Source organism: Olea europaea, unplaced genomic scaffold (assembly GCF_002742605.1).
Source record: "Olea europaea var. sylvestris unplaced genomic scaffold, O_europaea_v1 scaffold526, whole genome shotgun sequence".
In the NCBI taxonomy this organism is placed as follows: domain Eukaryota; kingdom Viridiplantae; phylum Streptophyta; class Magnoliopsida; order Lamiales; family Oleaceae; genus Olea; species Olea europaea.
In genome coordinates, this window is record NW_019263579.1 from 330,772 (window position 1) to 337,204 (window position 6,433).

Consider the following 6,433-nt stretch of genomic DNA (forward strand, 5'->3'; position numbering starts at 1 on the left):
AAAAAAATTGGTCCAATTAATTGGCCCATTTTAAATTTTTTTTTTTTTTTTTTTTTTTTTTTGGCCGTGGGCCTGGGTGCTGTGGATAATTGGCAGTGGGCCAAAGTGGTATGAGTTTTCGTCAGATGCAGTGGAGTTTTGCAGCCATGAGGGGGAGCGAGAGAGAGAGAGAGAGAGAGAGAGAGCATGCGTTTTGTATATAACGATGAATGGACATCGAATGATCCGAATTTAAAGAAATCAAACGGCCAGCAGTTTTAGCACAACTTAACTTTTTTTTTAATTGAGTTGGTCAAACTTTATTTTTTTAATTGATAAATTTTAGGAAAATGTCACTTTACTCGAAAATGTTTGACATCCAGAGCAACCGACCCTTACAAAGTGCGCAGGTCCCATGTGAATTAAATAATGCTCGACCCTCGAAGCGTGTGTGTTCGATCATCCACTATGTTAACCATTATGTTCCTCTAATTTGGTCCTAAATTTATACGTCTCATACCCATCTATTATTCACGTGTTTTGTTGACCCATAGCTTATGTTTATTTTTAGTCTTGAAAAGTATGTCTTATAAAATTTACTTTAGTAAAAAAAACTAAAATTTGAATAAGTGCTTTCTATTATAAAAGTTAGAAACAAGTAAGCTATTTATTTATTTATTTTAGTTCAAAAGTGTAGAGCCCCGAAAAATTTTTAGAATATAATTATTTCACTCTAGATGATTTATTTTTCAAATTTTGATAGTTGAAGTACTAAAGTGAAATAGTATAAATTTTAATTTTATTTGGGCCAAATAATTGGATCTTAATAGAGCGAGTTTTAGTATAACGATGTTGGACTCGTTGAGTAGTTCGTATTAAATAGCGCACCAAGGACTCTAGAAAAGTTAATTCGGATAAGCTACATTCAAAATATTGAAGTCCAAGTAAGTTGCATTTAATTGGTAATTTATTTAAAGTTAATTTATGACTTTGGCCATGATTTTTCCATGTAGTGTAGTATATATGGTAACCTGAAGATTTATTTAATGTCCTAATCATCTTCATTAATTTTTTTTTTCTAAACTCAAATTTCACGTTTTAATTGATATATATATGCTTGAAAATAAAGGAATTACTTTAATTTGTGTCGATTCCACATTTAACGTAAAGATGATAGATTTTTTTTTTGCAACACTGTGTTTATAAAAATTTAGTGTTGCTAAAAATTCAGGGTCTTACAGTTTGATATCAAAGTTTTGGTTTATTTTTCAATTGAGTCGTATAAATTTTAAATTTAAACGAATTGTGTAAAAAAAAGTTTAAATGTTTGTTATAAATTGATTTTGAATGTTGGTAGTTTAGAATTTAAATTATTATAGCTCAATGCTCATATTTTAAATTTCACATAGCATAAATATTTATGTGTTTAACTTTAGTGTTTGGGTGATGTTTTAAAAATTTACCATAGAAAATTCATATTTTAAGATATTTCACGTTGCACTTATTGTTTGAGCTCTCTTGATTTGCTATTTACAAGATTGAAAGATTTTGTCAAAAAGATCTAAACTATACAGGAAACGCTTATGATTTAAGCGGTCCACTTGTAACCTCCTCCTCATCTGGATGCCTTTTAGTTGTGTGTTATTCAAATCAACAAGACGAAAAATAATATTTCAAACCATTCATAATTTAAGAAAATTCTATTATTTAGAAACTTAATTTTGAGAAAATCATATGTTAAGAAATTTCAAATAAAAATAAAAGTAAAGAACTTTCATGAGCATTAAGAGTTTAAGGACAATGTAAATTTTTAAAATTTTAAACATGTAATCCTTGGCACGCGACGCTCACTATTCTACCACTTTTCAATTAATTCAAGATATGAAATAAAATGTTATTTTTTTAGCGTGACTATGAGTAATCTTTCTTCGTGTTATGAAATGTAAAGCATATTCACCTCTCATAATTTATTAGTGGTACATTTTTCATATTTTATATATTATTTATGCCATCATGAAATGAGATAGACTGTCATATACTGGTCACGTGATTAGGACTTGGCAAACAACTAGGATAACTAGGAATAGTCGAATGTACTTTTATTGTACTCAAATGGCTATTGCGAATTCATAAATTACGAAGTGAGATGAGAGCTAACCTTTGTTGAGGATTATTCGCTTAATTGGGTATTTGGGTTGAGTCAAGGTGATGCGAACCCCGTAAAAGCGTTGACAACGAAACCTACAACTAGATTGTTTCAAAACCCCAGAAAAGCCAAATAAAAGGTTTGGAGATTGAACCTTAAATTACTGAACCAAAAAACCCAACAAGAACGTTGCTTGAAGGATCTCTTGATTACACAATTCAAGACCCGCACCCGATTTGTAGAACGCCACAAGAATAGTCTTGATAAGTTTAATGTTTTCAATTAAGAACAAAGAATTGAAAGCAAAATTGTCTTTCGTATTAAATCTCAAATAATGTCTCGTGTAAAAAAAACAATGAAGAATGGAACTTCTATTTATACTAGATCCTAGAATAGAAGTTGAAAAGGAATAAAATTCTAATAATCTAGTAGAATCTGAAAAATAGTCGTCCAATATCTCTAGAATTTGACTAAAAATAGAACTCTAATAAAATATGAAAAAACACGAAAAATGAAAAATTCTACCCGATTTAATACTATGCGACCGCATAGTGTAAACCTATGCGATCACATAGTTCAATTGAACTATGTCCACATAGTCCCTGCCCCTATGCATGCAGTCGCATGCCTATTATAGCTATGCGGCCACATAGCTATCTCTTTTGCCCCCGACTTCGTCCGTTTTTATCGAGTTGATCCACTTTGATTCGACTCTCGACCCGAACATGAAAGTTGTCCCATTTTGCGTCCAGAACATTGTCCCATCAATGGTTTCTCGAACGAGCAACCCATCGCTTGTTTCACTTGCTTTGCTCTCGATCGCGTCATCGGTCCGCCTTCGATAATCAACGGATCTCGACTCAAACTCGTCGTCTTCAAACTTGATTCTTGGATCACATAATCCTCTCCCTCTTCAAAAGGATTCGTTCTCGAATTTGCATCTGCATCAAAAAGGGAAAGATCAGCAACGTTAAATGTAGTCAGTACATTATACTCACCTGGCAAGTCCACTTTGTAGGCATTATCGTTGATCTTCTCGGTGACTTGGAAAGGACCATCTCTCCGCGATTTCAATTTGGACTTTCGCTGCTTTGGAAAACGTTCCTTCTGTAAATGTACCCACACCCAATCTCCGGGTTCAAATGTCACACGCTTCCGCTCTTTGTTTGCTGTTGATGCGATGAGCTTGCTCTTCTCTTCAATTTGCGTATGGACCTTCTCATGAAGTGCCTTCACCATCTCAGCTTTCCTCTTATCATCCATGCTACATCGTTCATTCACAGGTAAAGGAGATAAATCCAATGGAGTTAGTGGATTAAATCTAGACACAATTTCAAACGGTGAATAAGACGTAGTCGAATGCACAGCACGATTATAAGCAAACTCAATAAATGACAAGCAATCTTCCCAATTTCTTAAGTTCTTATTAATCACTGTTCGAAGCGATTGAGTCATGGTCCTATTTACTACTTCAGTTTGACCATCTATTTGTGGGAGACAAGTTGTAAAAAATAACAATTTAGTTCCTAACTTATTCCACAAAACACGCCAAAAATGACTCAAAAATTTAACATCATGGTCCGACACAATACTTTTAGGGATTCCATGCAAACGTACTATCTCCCTAAAGAATAAATCAGCAATGTTAATGGCGTCATCAATTTTGTGACATGGTATGAAGTATGCCATTTTACTAAACCTATCAACCACTACAAAGATAGAATCCCGACCTTTCTTTGTCCTAGGTAACCCCAACACGAAATCCATAGAAATATCTACCCAAGATTCACTAGGCACAGGTAAAGGTGTTTACAAGCCATGGGGTAAAACTTTTGATTTAGCCAGTTTACAAGTTATGCACTTCTCACAAATTCGTTCTACGTGACTACACATTTTAGGCCAATAAAAGTGTTCCCCTAACATATTAAAGTCTTTTGAATCCCAAAATGACCCATTAGACCCCCACTGTGTGCTTCCCTTACCAATAATTCACGCATTGAACAATTTGAAATGCACAACCTATCTTCTCAAAACAAATATCCTTCATGTCTATAAAATTTATCAACAGCCATTTTAGTACATGAATTATAAATGTTTAAAAAATCAATGTCATTTTCATACATGCTCTTAATATGCTCAAAACCAAGTAATTTCGCACTTAAAGAGTTAAGAAGCACGTACCTTCGTGACAATGCATCTGCAACTACGTTTTCATTACATTGCTTATACCTGATGACGTATGGAAACGTCTCTATGAATTCCATCCACCTTGCATGTCGCTTGTTCAACTTACTTTAACCCCTTAAGTGCTTTAGGGACTCATGATTGGTGTGTATCATGAATTCCTTAGGCCCCAAGTAATGCTGCCAAGTCTCCAATGCTCAAACAATGGAATACAGCTCCTTGTCATACGTTAGGTAGTTCAATGCAGCTCCACTCAACTTCTTGCTAAAGTAAGCAATAGGTTTCCTTTCTTGCATTAACACTGCTCCAATACCTATCCCTGATGCATCACACTCAATCTCAAACGTTTTATCAAAGTTAGGTAATGCCAAAATGAGTGCTTTACACAATTTATCCTTAGTGGTATTAAATGCAAGTTCTTGTGTTTTCCCCCAGTGAAAACCTACGCTTTTCTTAACGATTTCAGTTAATGGTGTTGTGATTGTGCTAAAGTCTCTCACAAACCACCTATAAAAACTAGCCAGACCATGGAAGCTCCTAACCTCAGTTATACTTTTAGGTATTGGCCATTCTTTAATAGCTTTAATCTTTTTCTCATCCACTTCTACCCCATTAGCACTAACAACAAATCCTAGGAAAACAACTCTATCCATGCAAAACGTGCACTTTTTTAAAATTAGCATACAATTATTCATTTCTTAACACAACAAGCACGTACTTTAAATGTTCTAAATGCTCACCTAGGTCTTTGCTATAAATTAAAATGTCATCAAAGTAAACTACAACAAATTTCCATATGAAAGCACGTAAAACATGATTCATTAAACGCATAAATGTACTCGGTGCATTTGTGAGACCAAACGACATAACCAACCACTCATATAACCCATATTTAGTTTTAAATACCGTTTTCCATTCATCACCCTCCCGTATGCAAATTTGATGGTACCCGCTCTTAAGTTCAATTTTACTAAAAGTACAAGCATCATGCAATTCATCAAGCGTATCATCTAGCCTAAGTATAGGGTGACGATACTTTACCGTTATATTGTTGATGGCTCTGCAATCCATGCACATTCTCTAAGATCCATCTTTCTTTGGCACAAGCAATACTAGTACTGTATATAGACTCATACTCTCCCTTATATAACCCTTGCTCATCAACTCCTCTACTTGTCGTTGAAGTTCCTTTGTCTCCTAGGGATTGCTTCGGTAAGCTGGTCGATTTGGAATAACAGCTCCAGGTACGAAGTCAGTCTGGTGTTCAATGCCTCGAATGGGTGGTAACCCACTAGCCATGTCCTCCGGGAATATGTCTTCGAATTCCTGCAACAAAAACTTAACCAAACTAGGGAGGGGTGGGTTAGTCTCCTCAAAGTTGAGGAGTGTTTCTTTCTACAACAATAAAATCATTTCTTTCTTCTCAACCACCGCTCTCTTCAAATCACTCATTTTTGCAAAGAAATTCGCTCGTGACTTCTATTTTCTCTCGAAAGACTCTCTTTCTTTTCTCTCTTGTGGCTCCTCTCTCTTTTTCTCTCTAACAGCCGCCTTACAATTTTTTACTCGTCCCCACAACCTCATTGTTTTCTCTCTTTTTTTCTAGCTCTTTTATTCTCCTCCCTTCCTCGTTCCTTAGCTTAACTTGATCTTCATATACCTGCGCTGGAGTTAATGGCACAAGTGTAATGGTCTTTCTATCCTTAACAAAACTGTAGCGATTCTTGCACCCATCATGCTTAGCCTTTCTATCATACTGCTAAGATCTCCCTAACAAGATATGTCCCGCCTGCATTGGCACTACATCGCACACTACCTCATCCCGATAACTTCCAATTGAGAGATTGATTAACACCCTTCGATTAACCCTAACTTCTCCACTTTCATTTAACCATTGCAACTTATGTGCCTCGACCCCAAACATCTAAAGCACTTGATGTCTTGACTCCTTGATGGTTGTGAATCCAATTTTGGTGTTGTTTTGCTAGCTCCTTCGTCCTTTCCCTTCTGCCATTCATTTCTATCTTTAGGTACAACCCTATTTCCTTTGTTGTTGTCCCACCTCAATTTTCAAGATGAATTAGAACTCGAAGCACCCATTTGTGGTCTAACTTTCCCCTTTCT